Source organism: Danio rerio, chromosome 5 (assembly GCF_052040795.2).
Source record: "Danio rerio strain M-AB ecotype USA chromosome 5, GRCz13ab, whole genome shotgun sequence".
NCBI lineage: Eukaryota > Metazoa > Chordata > Actinopteri > Cypriniformes > Danionidae > Danio > Danio rerio.
The window spans coordinates 35,356,652-35,373,296 of NC_141025.1; the positions used below are offsets into that span (position 1 = coordinate 35,356,652).

At 34.2% G+C, this 16,645-nt stretch overlaps 2 protein-coding genes across 11 annotated transcripts in view; one reads left to right on the forward strand and one right to left on the reverse strand.

Moving 5' to 3' along the window:
• The window catches only part of fibcd1b (fibrinogen C domain containing 1b), a 279,505-nt gene extending 274,908 nt beyond the window's left edge, over window positions 1-4,597 (reverse strand). For 7 of the 10 annotated variants that reach the window (XM_087252582.1, XM_087252581.1, XM_087252580.1 and 4 more), the window contains exons 1-2: window positions 4,478-4,597; window positions 2,007-2,161 (exon numbers count right to left, since the gene is read on the reverse strand). The gene's annotated coding sequence lies outside the window, so the exon portion shown is untranslated. The other 3 variants (XM_087252578.1, XM_087252577.1, XM_087252583.1) reach the window with 2 other exon arrangements.
• Window positions 4,598-4,680: 83 nt separating this feature from the next.
• The window catches only part of lamc3 (laminin, gamma 3), a 225,036-nt gene continuing 213,071 nt past the window's right edge, over window positions 4,681-16,645 (forward strand). The window contains exons 1-2 of the mRNA XM_087253657.1: window positions 4,681-4,957; window positions 12,045-12,127. The gene's annotated coding sequence lies outside the window, so the exon portion shown is untranslated. The remainder of the gene's footprint in view (window positions 4,958-12,044; window positions 12,128-16,645) is intronic.

Genomic DNA, 16,645 nt, shown 5'->3' on the forward strand with positions numbered 1-16,645 from the left:
AAGGAAAATTCTGCTGGCCCATAAAGAAGTGGTCATGACTCCATAAAGAGAAGGCACGGCAAGTAAACAGAAAATGAAGAGCAAACTGACCTGCGGGCCGATTAGCTTGTGTGCTCTCTCTTACTCTGTCAGTGCACTGCATGTCAAGAGGCTGAACAGAAGCTGTGTTCATTAGAGAGAGACCCTGTCATAGCAAAGACAGACTGGAAACTTGAAAGACTTCATCAACGGCAAAACCTTTAGGGCTTAGCTTTTGCTTATCTGACACGAATGAAGACAAATTAACATCGGCATCAGCCTCTGTTGTATATCATTCTGTGTATTTACAGAAATATGTTTATAGTTTGATTCCCATACGTTCACTTTGAATTGTATAAAAACTGCAATGAAAGCATAGCATCAAAAAATAATAAATATATAAAAAAGAAAATAGAATATAAAATAATTTCCATGATGATGAGTATTTTACTGTGATGGCATTAGAATTTAATTTAATTGCAAATTAAAGTAAATTAAATGTGGATGCTGCTTTCTGTCTACTCTGTAATTTTCTAGGTGCTGTTTAATGAAGATTTTTTTCAACACACACACACACACACACACACACACACACACACACACACACACACACACACACACACACAAGCAATATTACACGTAGCAGTGCAATAGTGCTGTATACCGGAACTGTTTAGAGGCATGCGCTGGCACGAGGCCACAGGCCGAGTCCCTTAGTGTCTCACCAGTGACCATATACAGCCATATTGCACTGCTATGGGTGTAATAAAAATCCCTTTTGTAGGAGGAACTACTTTCTTCTGCCATTCATTCACATCTGCAGCTGACGTCAGAACAGCAGAAACCGTTGCTAAATATATATGAAGAGTTCAGATGCAAAAGCCACTAAACGCCACTTCCACAAAAAATGAGCTAATGACACTGAGCGAATGCTTTAGGCACGTAGTACATGTTCAACCAATATTTTTGCTGAATTGGAGTTTGAGGAATTGGATGAGCCTGTCTGACTGTCATGGATGCTATGAGGATAAACAAGAGATGAAAAAGAGACAAAGACTGTAAGCATGGTGAGAATGAATGAATGAATGACAGCTGCTAAAAATGTATGAGAGACAGCCCCTTTTTGCCCAGTAGGCCTACCTTGTGTTTTATCTGTTAATATAAGCTATTTTTAATAAGATAAATATAATATATAAAACATTACATTATTTATATTACTTCATAATACCTATATCTGATAAGCTTTTTATATTAAGCTTTTATTTCATTGGTCAATGCACAGATATTGATGTTTCACAATGTTTTTCCATTGCATTAAGTTTAATTTACAATGTTTACATTGCTCTACTTACATTAAATCTAAATCTCAAATCTCAGAAATGACAATAGATTGTTAAGATTTAATTAATTTCAATTTTAATGTTATTGATAATTCATACATTCATTTACCTTCTGCTTTTTCTCTAGTTTATCAGGAGTTGCCAATGCGGAATGAACTGACACTTTCTTGTCAGATTTATGTATTTTTCATTTTAGGTGTTTTATGTTTGGTAAAATAATTTCTAATTGCATCTTTAGTGATTTTCAACTAATTACAAAGTCCTGTCTCAATAGGTGGATTTAGCAAAACGCAAAAGAATATCTACCTTGTTAAAAAAACAAAGAATTATCTAAAGGGATATTTTTGAAAAAAGCTACTTTATTTACTAGATAACAACTTTATCATTAGCTATAAAATGAACCTTCTGAACCTAATCAAAGAAGCCTGATCGAAAATGCTTATTTACAAGAAAAGAGGTCTGATGGATTTAGCAGGTTTTGCGTCTGAATTCCTCATATATGAAGAGTTCAGATATGTATAACACATGCAGGCATTTCATCTTTCTTTCTTTTTACTGAACTGGTCTATACAGTAATGTAAACAGGAGACGCATTAGAAATACCAAAAAGCAACTCAGGTTCCAGGATTAAATAAGTAATTCACTTACCAGTTTAATAATGATTTGATCAGCTGTAGATAGAAATTACGCTGTTTTCCTCCTCTAAGGGCTTATTATGTGGTCTCTGTCGCCATCTTGTGGATAGACAACATCAACCGTTTTTGCTCTGCTCAAACAGGCTAACGGCCGCCAACGCGCTGTCTCTGCAAAATGACAAATATTTAAAAACAGGTACTATCCTTATAAATAAATAGCATAGCTGCAATCTAAACAACTACATTCTTGACTAAAAAACCTCAAAAATACATTATGTTGTCCAATAGCAGAAATATTTGTCAAATTGCAGGATGTCCTCTGCTTGTCGCTGCATGTGGGCAGAGTAATACACAAGGGTGAAGGGTTAAGTAACTGTACGAGTGTTGTTATTTGCAGAATATTGAATAACTATTTGCCAATCAGATTCAAGAACGGGACAGAGCTATTTTTCAAGATACTGTACTGTACTGTACTGTACTGCTGAAGTCTTTAGCTTAAAATTGAATGAAATTATTAGTTTAAGTAGGTTAATTAAAGTAATTAGATAACAATTGTTTGTTCTGTAAACAATAAAAAAATTATTTCCTATGGGGCTAATAATATTGACCTTAAAAATAAAAACTAAACTTATATAACTAAATTTACCTAAAATAAGACTTTCTCAATAAGAAAAATATTTCAGGAAATATTGAGAAGATTATATACAGTATGATTACTTAACATTGATTACCCCAAAACAATACATAACGCTTCTCCCACAGCCAAAAATACTTTACAGGGGACAAGAGAGGTTTAACATTTAAAGGTGAGTGACACAGCAGGTGTCAGTTCATTAAATAAATAAATTGGGGTATTGCTGAAATATATAATACGTGAAACTGTAGCAAAGATACACAAAACTACAACAGTACTGAGGTAATGAGGTCACATAGGTATTATCAATGAGTAATCTACAATGGCTTTGAACATGGCTCTCATAACAATCAAGAAGCAGAACTATCCATTTAAACTACAAATAGCAAAGCTCGTGTAGGTCTAGATGTTTTACTTTGCATATAATATCTTATTCTTCCAAGTAATTCAAAGCTATTTTGAAAAGCAATATATCAATGATTTGCATTCTGTGTTTCATTACACTGAATAATATAAATGTGCTCTGCAGCAATGTGTATGCTAATCGCTTTGTGTCAGCCATTTCGTTATCAACAGCTTCAGCTGCGGAAGCAGTTTTACAGATTACTGATGGCTGATTGTGCTCTATGATCTAGATTTCACAATTTATTATGAAAATGAACAACATCAACAGTGCAGTTCATTTGTTGCTAAAGTGTTTTACTCAATAAGCTTTTTATTCTCAAGGATTTTTATTTTCGTCACAGCACTTCTCTTTGCATATTATTCCTCAATATAATTTTTCTTGTACAAGATTTCTTGAATTTTAGTCAACAAGATTTATGATGTAAATCTGTATATAAAAAAAGCAGAATTAAGTGTTTCTTTGATAGTAACTCCAAGTAAATGGACAGATTTAGCTGGAACCTGTCCAATTAGGCGTGTACAGTACATTGCAGAACTCCATATCTCACATATTTCCATATCTCGCCTATTTCACATATTGCTTTATTATTATATACACACTTTCACTTTCTTATTCATGCTGCACTAATTGCAGGTCTGTGCAAGGTCAAGTTTTTTTTATAATACAAACCTCTGCTTTTAATTGGTAATTAGTCTGGAAATTAATGTCAAAACAACATCAAACAACAAGGTTGGTCATGTCCAAATTCTGTTCTCTACTGTGTCCTGTGGTTTCTATTAAAACAATTAAAAAGCAAGGGTGGCTAAAGTGCTGAAGTTACACAGCTAGCTGTAACTGAGGTAAAATTGGTTTTATATTCAAACATTTGGTCAGTGAACTTGTGATGCTCTGCCTACTTTGAATATTTAGTCTGAAATAACATATATGACTTCAAAACAACATCAGGACTATTTAACTGACTCTGAGCAATGTTATACTTTGATTGTCATTGGCTACTAAAATGATTTTAAAAGTTAGAGTTTGTAAAGACTTTTTCTGAAATTATATTAGCAAGGAGAAAGTCTGAAAGTGTTAATCTAAAACAAACTTTACCTCAATCCAGCTGTAGTGCCAGAGTGGACAGACCTCTAAAATAGTATGCAGCCTGCAAGTTTGCAGGCATAACTTTTTTGGCAAAACAACACCAAAGCATTTTATTCTGACTTTGATAGATGTTTAGCGAGGTTGAGAATAGCTAGCAGCGTGTTAATTTGTTAATCAACGTTAGCCGAAGCTTCTCGAAGCTTCCTTATAAAAAAGAAGCTTTTAAAATATGTTCTTTGTAATAAAAAGCAATTATTCACGTTCCACGATATTTAGATAGTACAACAATGTAAACACTGGACCAGCACCTATTTCTAGAAAATTATTCATAAAGTTCTGAAAACTAAAAGAACGTACTCACCCACAGGACAATATTTGCGAACAAGCGAACGAGTTGAGTATAAACCAGGCTTAAGTGTGTTCTAAAGGCATCGTTTATTGTTTACATACGCGATATAATACAGCTACAAACAACCGAGTCAACTCCAAGGAAAGAACGGTTTGGTTTAACCATTCGTCGAAAAGAACCGATTCAAAGATTGGTTCATGAACCGGTCATGTGACGATGTTTACGATTTAAAATGTTGTAGGGGAGCACGTGTTTTTGCTGCACTATATTAGTTGTTAAAAATGATACCTGTAGCCTACTGGAGCTAGTTTAACATACATTGTAAACTGGTTAAAAATGGCTTCATTTCCTATACTGACTCAACAATAACTATTATTTTTAGCTATATCTTGTAGCTATAGTGGAATATATAGGAAACGTTTTTATAAGCTAGCCATACTTTTATTTTTGTCGCTGGCCCCTTACATTTTCAGCAGGGAAATCAGTTACAAGGTGAGTAACATACTTACTGTACATACTTAAGTGAGTACATACTTACTGTAAAGTCAGCAGTTTTGCATTTGGTCATCGGTTTCTCACTCTTTTCTTAACTTTTATTTCAGTATTTCATTCTGGTCAGTGGTTAACATCAACTGTTTAGGTACCAATTCTTTGTAAAAATTTGTATTCAGTGAGAAGAAAGAAACTCACTCAGGTTTGGAAGTGAAAGTTGAGTAGACAATGCCAGAATGTTTTTGTGAAATGTCCTTATATATATATATAAAAAAAGAATGTGTGCATACTATATTACATGCAGTTTTATTTTTTTACTGTTTCAAAAAGATGTAACCAAATAATCTAAAAAATAGCTTTGTTTCTAAATTAGTTTTTTATTAATTTGTGGAATTTGCACTGCTTTGTGCGATTCTAGTCTAGTGTAAATCCATAAAGTTCTCAGTCTACATTGTCTTTTTGTCTGATTGTCATATAGTTGTTGAAAACCAATGTTGATAATGTTGTGATTCTCCTCATAGCTAATTGGTTTGATTCTCATTCTGGCTAATAAAGCATTGATAACAGCATTATGAAAATTTCAATAGAAAACAAATGCTTTAATGCTGTTGAAAAAGTGCATGGGCACTAAAGTTCTGGTTTGAAAAAAGATCTGTACAGTATTTTCCTTCCCTCACTACCCAGCCTGTCAACATATTCATTTTTTTAGGAGGCTTTCCAAAACAACACAAGAGCATTTTTTTGCGATGTGGTGAAATTGTTTTGCTATTTCTGATTATTTTGGAGCAAATAGCTCATACAGTATATCTTGCTTGGATTTGTAGAAGCTTTGCTGAATGGATCTTTTGGGTCAGGGCCAGTTCTTGTCCCTTTAGTGCAGAATGGAGTTCTAGAGTGTTCCATGGAGAGGAGAGGTAATAGAGTCTAAGAGCAAAGAGGGTATCACTAAAGGGAGTTAAATGAGATCTCTTAAAACATCTTTGAGTATGCCAAAGAGTCTTCCTGTGCAAAATGAGAGCGCTGACTGGACAATCTCTCTCTCACACACACTTACATGAACACATGCAAGACTCTTTCCGTTACTTAAATAAATAAGTAAGCATCTCTTTTATATCATTCCTGTTACTGTGTGCTGCTCCTACTTAAGAAGTGACTTCATTTTAGTGAAAAGAAGCAGCAGCCGAGTACTTTATACTTCAAGACCTTGCTTTTGTTTTGTGTGGTTTCATTGAGAGCAGGTGCATAACAGAAAAAGAGTGAGACATTCATGCCATCCGTAGCCTTTAACAAACCCTTTTTTTGTCGGCTTCATCAGCAGACTAACTTAACCATTTTGTATTCATAGGCACTAATGCAACTCTCACTGACTCCCTTTTGCTCATACACACAGACACATTCACACTCAAAAGACTTGCTCACTGTCTATTTCTCATTACTATTCCTCGGTGACGCTCTTGAGCCACCACTGAATTACCAAGTCAATTTGCAGTGCTTAATAAAAGACTGTCCCTCTTTGAAGCCAGAAATAGGATGTGGAAAAATAAGTAAGAACAAGCTTAGCCTTGCCCTGTAGACCCCAGGGCATGCTTTTCCTGATATAATTGCTCAATTCACACTCAATAAAAGCAACAAACAATAATTAACAAGGATGACGTGATCTGAGAGCTTTCAACACAACAGATCAGCACATACACTACAGGCCTGAGATAGTTAACAAGGCACACAGTTTTGACTTAGCATTAGGGCTGCCCCCAAATAGTCGACTAAACTTTAGTCGATATGAAGAGGGCTTGGTCGAATACATTTTCATTAGTCGGTTAGTTGCAAAAAAAAAAAAAATCACGTGAAATTTCGCAATCAAGGGCTGCGCAGTCAGTGTATGACATCAGCAACGAGAGATCAACGCCTAACGCATCTTTTCAAAGGCCGGCTTCATTGTGAACACGTCGAGAAGCTCCCTTCTTCCCAGCAATGTGGACAAGCTGGTGTTCCTCTCACATAATATGAAAAAAATTAAATTGAAAGCTTAGGTAAGAATGCTTAATTTACTTTTTGTAGTGTTTCTGTTTGCTATCCGTTAGGCTATATATATATATAAAAAAACGGGTATTTTATTTTTATATCGGGTAGGCTATACAAATAAATAAATACATATTATTTTTATTTTTTCGTTTTTATATAATGCAGAAGTTGTTTTTTATTCTGTTAGAAAAATTAGTCTGATGTTTTTAATTTGTTGTTTCAGGTCAAGACTCATCCGTCGTCTTAATGGCAGTTTGTGGCTTTGCTCTGATATTTTTGATTTGTATTAGTGTTCTTTAAATTATTTGTTCCACATTTTGTCGTAAATATAGTTGTTCTAAACAATTCAATCATAATTAGGCTGTTAATTTGTTTGCTGCCTTCTTTTTTTATTCTAAGTTTTGGCGTTGTGCAATGTGCATTTATTAAGTTGTTCGTTTTTGTTAATTTTCCTTTTGAACAATATAAAAATTATATAAATTTTAATTTTCCACTGTATTTTAAAAAAAAATGTATTTTAAAAACAGTGTATTTAAAAAAAAAACTGCGTTTTTGCTACAGTATTTATTTATTTATTTTTATTTTTTGCCTAGTTTTGTACTAGGCCTAAGTTGCTAATAAGTTTATTTGATTTATTTTGAAGAACGAATTTTAGTTTATTTTATTAAAAAGTGTTTTTTTGTTTGTTTGTTTGTTTGTTTGACATGTAACTGTTACAGTTTGTACTTTTGATAATAAATTATTAAAATGCACAGGCAGTCTGATTGCTGTTTTTATGTCATAATTAGCCTATAACGTTCTGGTCACTGATTTTTGTGTGTAAGCACTGTATTTAAACGCTTTACTATTTCGTTTTAAGCGCTTAATTTTCGTTTTGAATGCGCTAATATCATGCTTTAGCATTTTCTGTCACATGGAAGTGTTAAACTTCAACTTGGACTATATTCCTAGTATATACGCAAGTTATTATATTAATATCATAAATGAACGATTATTTGATTAATCGCTAAAATGCAGGAATGTTAGTCGACTAGGAATATCTTTAGTCGGGGGCAGCCCTACTTAGCATAAAGGTTAAGTGGTTCACACACCACATGTAAACTAAAAATATACTGAAAATGATGTGTATTTATGTTGTCAGTCATATAAACAATTTGTAGTTATATAGTGTGTTGTACAAACTATACTGTAGGTGTGAAACTAGTGTTCACACCATCTCACGGCATAAATCAATACATTTGCACATGTTGCTTGCAATTATCAAAGGATCCTGATTGGCTAAAAAAATTATCATTTTGAAAGGGATTCCAATTATATTGTATGTAATCACTATAGAGCTGTGCTGTGGACACAGGCGTTCTTTTGAATTTACAATTAATTTATAACAGTATCTTTAGCCTTAATGTTTTGATCATAACTCTTGGTGTAAGCAGCCTTAAAAATGGCATTTTTACTTTGCAATGGTCTGCTTTTGATCACTGTCTATGCAAATATGCCCTGGATGTTGTTTGCAGTGTCTCCAAAATGCAGTACCCAAATTAGAAATGTTTTATTTTATTTTATATATTTATTGTGTTCACACTATCTCACAGCATAGTGAGTGTTCATACCATCTCACAGTATAAATCAATGCATTTGAACCTGTTGCTTGCCATTATTAAAGGATCCTGATTGGCTAATAAAAAATATAATTTTGAAAGGGATTCCAATTATATTGTACGTAATCACTAAAGACCTGTGCCGTGGACACAGGTGTTCTTTTGAATTTACATTTAATTCATAACAATATCTTTAGCTTTAATAATATGATCATTATTCTTGCTGTAAGCAGCCTTAAAGATGGCATTTTTACTTTGCAATTGTCTGCTTTTGTTCACTGTCTATGCAAATATGTCCTGGGGGTTGTTTGCAGTGTCTCCAAAAATGCAGTACCCAAATTAGAAATATTTTATTTTATTTTATTTATTTATTTATTTATTTATTTATTTATTTATTTATTTATTTATTTATTTATTGTGCTTACTATTACTCTTTATTTAACATTTTTGCACAAATCCAAATATTTGCTATTTTTGTATGGCCATAAAGGGACTAAAACTACAGGAATTCTAGAACATATGATACAGTACCATCTAAATAGTCTAATAAGACTTTTTTGGAATAAAATATCAACTGCATTGATGGCAATAACAAGTGTATGAAATGGCATTAAAGAGGAAAAGTGTGGAAAATAGATTTTCCATACATCGCTAGCTGTACAATTAGACTGAGAAAGCACACCTGACTATGCAGTTCTATAGATGAGATCTATGTTTTCAGTTATCATTTCAAAGCAAGTTCCAACATTTTGTAAAAGGCACTTCACTGATCTTTTCTTAGTTCTTAACAGACAACGTAAATGCATCCAGTAAATAAAATCTTGAATTTTGAACTTTCACCCAGAATGGAATATTTTATGAAATATAAACATCTCTGACAGCATGGCTGATAAATCAAGATGCATGAAGAACATTCGATAAAGTGACTATTTGGAAAATTGTATTGGATTTTAGTGCATTCACAGATGCTATTGACTTAATTCTGTCATCCTAAAGGATCTGCTGTTGTAGAAACTGACTGAAAGCAAATTTTTACTTTACACATGTTGGTCTCCAAAGCAACTTTCATCCCCACTTGACGAATAAGGAATTAGTGCCATGCCCAAAGTCACAATATGATACCTGGACTACTTATTGTGACATTATTTTGTTCTCCAACTTATTGGGACATTATTTGTCTCTCCTGACCCTCTGACTGAATTGGGGTCTTGTATGACATATTGAGTTGTTCATTCCACTGTGGCGACCCCAGAAAAAAAAAATGAATGAATAAATGAATATGACATACTGCTTCATGCAAGCTTTCTAGTGGAAAAAAGACCCTACCTTGTGAGTGAATTAATCTGTTTTCCACCAGCAATCTATTTTTCTTACCTGAGCAGCTGTGCAGCACTGAATTGTAATGCCTGTGTGTACATAAACCCTTACAGCTGGAATTAAATGGCCAATATGTTATAGGAGTATCCAGCTGGAGCGACTCACTTGCTCAACAAGTGCCAACTACCAGATAAAGGATCTTCTGGTATGATTAGGACAAAGATAAGACTTCTGTTGAAAAATGCAGAGTCATTTGACTGGATCTTTTGTAGATATATCATATTTTTAGATATTATACCTTTGTTCTTAGACAGTAGGAACATGTTAGTCTTATTTCCTGTTTTTATTGTTGCAGGCCCGAAGGCAGCCTAGTGAAAGAGGTGATTCTTTTTCTCAAAAGGTGGAACTTTTTTGCAGTTATTCCCATCATTTTGCATTTAATAAGGATGCTTAAAATAGCATTTTAGTTAGGGATGTCCCGATCAGGTTTTTCTGCCCTCGAAATCACTTGATTTTGAGAATACCAAAACCTATTCTTCTATGATACATAAAAAAGAATAAAGAAGAGCGAAGAAACAGATTCAGGATGTTCCTTAATTTTTATTTAATTGACCTTATTTTAACATTCAACAACTTGTTAGCAGAGCACTTCTGTGAGGTAGCTTGAACAACAAAGTGATGTCATGTCGCACACGTTGCTGTTTTTGTGTAAGTTAAGAAAGAGGTATAACTCTGTGCCACCGCATAACTATTGATATGTTATAAAATAATGAGAATATATAAAGGTCTATATACATTTATTTTTGAGTCCTGATCAGGAGGTAACCTCCAATTCCGATCAAGTCTGACGCCGCATGATCCTGCCGGATTTCCGATCATGTGATCGGATCTGAACATCTCTAATTTTAGTGCAATTTTATCTAGTAATTTGTTCTTGTGCTTGGAAAGTTGTCAGCTGATAATGTGCATGCTTTTTGATGTATTACAAATAGTTCTACTGTATATTAATACGGATTTATTTATTACAAATATTTATTTAAATTGTAATTCTTATATTACAGTTTTCTAAATAATGTCATAAGATATTTAAATTGCAAACATTTTAATAAAGAAATATAAAGTGTCAGTGTGTGAAAAGCCCCAGTACAAATAGCTTAGGCTATCTATCCTAAGAAAAACTAATATGTCAGGTATTTGTTATATCTTGTTTAAAGTCTATTGTCATGTATTAGGTAAATAACAAACTAACTAGCATATTTTCTAAAAAGCCTGTTGAATAATAAAAAAATACAACAACAGCAACATAATAATAATAATATTAATAATAATAATGAGGTGCTTCATGATTTTATTGACAAAAATCATTGATAACAAAACTAGCCTAATTCTATTTTAGTATAAAATGGTCTGCTTTTGGCTTTACACTTCTTTTATTGGTCATTTTGTGCTCTCAGAATTAAGTGCAAGGTTAATTAAACATTCTACTTAATGTAACAACATTCAAATGAAAGATGGCCTCCTGTAAAGATCATTTTTCAGGTATATTGCAAATTTTGTTAAGTAGCTGGATGTTGGACTCATGAAAAATAATTGTTTTCATTTGCCCAAACTGATTTGCCGAAGTCAGAAACACAGACCAATGTGTCAGTTTTAGGTCGGTTTGACTGTGAATTGTGAAAGTACTTACTGTGAAGTTGGAGCGACCCGACAGAAAATGATTCTGCCTGGTCTTAAACCTGTTTTGATTAGTTGTTTTTAGTTTGTGATAGCTGTCAAAACACGACAAGGGCGCTCATGTTTAAGGCAAAACAATTCACAAATTCTGGCCGGTTAAAAAAAAAAAACAGGACAATGATTTAAACACTGGTGATTTGTGCTATATGGAAGAGCACAAGCAAGTGGATGTTGTACAATATAAACTGACAATATAAACTTGTTCAGCTATATATTCAACTGATGATATAAAATGGGTTATGGTTACCTTGCATAGATTGTTAAAGTGGATGCAATGCAAATCTATTCATGTCCATGGTATAGTTATATTTTGTTTTATGATCGCCTCATTCATTTTCATTTCACCTTCATTTGTCAGTACTACTTGCTTTCACATCTACATATTTTCTCATCAATTTCTCCTTTGGTTTTCCCAGGTGGATACTGCTATTCCTGGTTTGAACATCACCATATATATGTGGTTGCATAAAACAAGTGTGGGATCCGGGACACTCCACTGGTCAGTAATAACAATATCTTTGACTTTTGTCTACATCTGCATGTTCTGTCTTTAGTAAATATGCTCTAGAGTTTCTTTTATGGACTTGTGTAATGTAATATAATGAAGGACGAGTGGGAAAATTAGAGCGTATGGAATATGGGGGTTACAATTAGCATTACGGTTACATCTCAAGGGACTACACATTCTTTCTGCACACACTTAAATGTCATCTAAGATGCTATTATACAATATTAAAACCATCTTGTAGTGTTCTTAAATTACTGACTATTATGTGCGCATGTAGCAACACAGTTGCATCTGTGCATCAGAGGATCTATTTGCACGTGACCCACGTGTTAATATGATGTTAATTTGCTGGTCTTTCACAGATATGTTCAATCTGTAGTCCTAAAACCAGGAGCAGAATTTGCCATTTTTTTGATCCATGGTTTCTCTGTAGACTTTATTTTTGTCTTTAGAATTTTTTTACGAATAAATTACTTTCTGTGGTTTACATTACTTTTTTTATACATTTATGTTTTGTTCTTCAATATAAAGCCAAAGTGGATGTTTAATTATCTACACATCACAGATCATAGAGAGCAGAGCGGCACAATATATTGTTTCAGTATACTGTAGATATCAATGTGCGCATCCGCAGTTGTCACATCACAAATATGCAATGTTGAGTCTGAATGATAGTTGACAAGGAGCTACTTCTAAATTTAAACTTAATAGTGTGAAAGTTTATCATTTGGGGCAACGCAGTGGCGCAGTAGGTAGTGCTGTCGCCTCACAGCAAGAAGGTCGCTGGTTCGATCCTCGGCTCAGTTGGCATTTCTGTGTGGAGTTTGCATGTTCTCCCTGCGTTCGCGTGGGTTTCCTCCGGGTGCTCCGGTTTCCCCCACAGTCCTAAGACATGCGGTACAGGTGAATTGGGTAGGCTAAATTGTCCGAAGTGTATGAGTGTGTGTATGAATAAGTGTGTAGTTGTTTCCCAGAGATGGGTTGCGGCTGGATGGGCATCCGTTGCGTAAAAAACGTGCTGGATGGGTTGGCGGTTCATTCTGCTTTGTGACTAAAATGTTATTTTAATAAATACATCTGTTTAATAAATCTGTTTTGTTCATATGCACAAACATATTATTTGTTAGGTTTTTTTTAGTGACACTTTAATGAGGATGTCAGAACATGACACAACTAGTGATAAAAAAAAAACAACAACCAATTCTCTCAATCATGACAAATGTCTTAAATATCATACAGCCTGACATAAAAGTCCATTTATTAATAAATCTGCTTTGCTTATATGCACTAAAAAATATTAATTATTTTCACATAGAAATGGATAAAATATTCATTTTCAAAATGAGCTGTACTCAGTTATGCTGAGCACTGTATATTGGATTATAAACAAGATTATTGGTGCTATTTTCAAACATAATTACAAGCTCTTGTAGAACTATTTATGAAATTAAAAAGTAATTCTTCAATATACTTTGTAAGTGTTTTAGACTTTGTGTTTGCCAAAACTAAAGCCAAATTAGACTTTTTTTGTAGAATATCAACTAGATGATTTTCTGATCGATCTTGTGACTTTGGAGAAAGAAAAAAGTATTTACTGATAAAGTTAAATAAAATCTGCTTGAAAAACAATAAAAATTGAAAAATTAAACATTAGGTTTGTTAGGTTTCATTTCAGAGTCACTTTAATGAGCATGTCAGAACATGACATGACTTGTGATATAAAACAGTCAATACTCTCAATCATGACAAATGTCTTAAATAGCATACAGCCTGACAGAAAAGTCCATTGATATAGATACAGTCTGTCTTGGTTTTCCCAAGGACCTACCTGGGTCATATTGTGCTCTCTGACAAGCAATCATAAAACACAGGGAAATGTGGAATCACACAATGTACCCCCATTTTGTAATGCTTAAAAAAAATTGCATTTTACAAGTGATAGTTTTGCGCTCTGCAGAGCAGTGCTCTGTTTCTGTTTCTTTTTCCCTTTTTCATTTATTTTTCCGTAAGTAACTCGAGTTCTTTGATGGTATGTCCATTACACTGTGATGAGTATCAAGCCTCTCTCTCTCTATCTCCCTCAATCTTTTCCTGTCTTAGACTGTCTTAGCCTCACCCAGAAACGTGCCATCACATCTGATCTGGCTGTGTATCACTCACACTCCCTAGATTTAATTAGCAGCGGATTGGAGAGGCTGCCCTTGGGAAACAAGTTTTCCTTAGTCTTAATTAGTCTGTTAACTTCATCAGAGAGGCAGCACATTGTATAAACCCACAAGAGAGACGGAGAATATGACAGGCTGGTTATTTTATTATGCAAAGAAGCTTACCTGCGATAGCTTTTGGAATTTTAGTCTACTATCTATTATAATGAAAGTAATCCTGCCTAGTGAGCATATGTTTGGCTTATATTTAATGTGTGCATATTCAACGCACATAATATTCTGCCAAAGCAATGATGAACCAGAGTAGATGAGAGGAAATCTTACTTAAACACTTGGGTTTATGGGAGTGCTCTCTCAGACGAGGAGTAATCTAAAGGATTAAATGCACAGTTCACCCACCAAATAGAAAATCCTAAATCATGTGCTTAACTTTCTGTCACCTAAATTTTTGTCTACGAATCCAGAACAATATTCAACTTCTGTTTGCTAAAATTGGATTTTTTTTATTATTACAATGTCATGTAAAGTGTGAATTGTATTTGCTTGAGCACATAGGATTGAAACAAACCCTGGCTCATTCTGAAAATGTACCCCTATTTACATTGCTGTAGAGACCCAAATACACCCCAGGAGTTTTTTTTTTTTTTTGCAGCTTTTGTTTCTACGAATCCACCAGAAGCCACTGTGTACGCCTTATGAAATCAAAAATCTCTCATGCGACCTGCCTGTCTCGCGCAAATCCACCAGAGGCCTTTCCTCCTCCTTCCCTAAACCCAACCGACAATGTCTTCAAAAGCACCAATTGACCAGCACCCACTTCCCTAAACCCAATCAACAGTGTTAGCTGCTTTCTGGAACCGTTCTTCACCAGACTCCTCTCTGCATCTCAAGTCTATTGATATATGCGGCGACAAACTTTTAACATCGGAAAATCCATCCATACTGAGGTAAGCGGTCAGCTGGTATTTGCAAAGTAACAGCATCATACAGTCCTCCTTTGGCCGCACCCATACATTTTCATTGAGTTCTCTGCACAACATTAAAAGCATAAGACTTCTCAACCTCAAACATTCTGTATTCATTTTCAACCCATATCTGCTCACAGGAAGTTTAGCTACAGAGCTCAAGTAAATTTTTAACAATTAGGCCATTTCATTTCTATCATTTACATCTGCAAAAATGCTTCATTAGTATGCAAGGCATATCACACTCGAGAAGAAGTTTAGTTAATATCGCCTTAAGCAATACAAATACAATTGTTTAATAAAAAGAAAAATAAAATACAAAAATAATTTTAAAAATGTTCCTTTTTCCAAACATAAACAAAGATATTGCATCTCAATAAATAAATTCACTAAAATACATTACAGAAATTACAAATTGCAATGCACATAAATCATCTAAACATTTGCGTGCTATGAAATTATATAAATACAATAGATGTAAAAACGAATAATTATATGTTGACACACATTTACATAAGTAAATGAATAGATAAAACGATGAACTCAAAGATCTACAGGATTTTGCAGGTGGATTTCTGTGGGCGCAGGTTCCGTGTGGGCCCAGTTATGCATGCATTTTTCCAACTGTTATCAAGTTTTCCAAAGAGAGTCGAAAAATCATTATTGTATTGTCAAACTAGCAAACTAGCAAAGAGAGTCGAAAAATCATTATTGTATTGTCAAACTAGCAAACCATATTCTCCTTGCACTCATTTCAGATTTTCTTTCAGATATATCAGTTGGTATTCTCAGATTTGACTCTCTATTTTAAAATGAATCTTTCAAAAGACCTCTCTTTATATTGCTCAAGACGTTCTCTTTTCTTTGTGCGTTAGACAAAAGAAGATAAATTTGACAGGTGTGCAGGGCAGAAGTGGATTTATGGCCGCTCTATCAGCTGGCATTTACAGACTGTAATGACAAGTGACAAAGAAAAGAAAGATGAGGAGCACAAGAAGGAATGACAGAAAGACTGATAGAAGGTAAGAGTGAGAAGGTGGTGGCATTTGAATGTTTGCCAAGAGCCTCAGCATGGTTGACAGATCCTTGAAGGAGTTGAATTTAGCATTAAAGCCCCAAACAAAGAGTGTGTGAGTGTGTTTGTGTCTAGCTCTGTGTCTATATTTCTCTTCGTGTGGCTGAAAGTCACTAATTCTAATATTTGTTGGAGATCTCGCAGACACGCTGACGCAGCTAACTGTTCCTCGAGTTCATTTCTCGGTAGTTAGTCAAAGTCCTTTCGCCCTTGGTGACATGTCTTAGTCCCTCTCTCAGCCCGAGTTTGGGATAATTAAATGCTCTCAATAGCACCAGTAGCTCTAACCTGCAACATGCGAGTA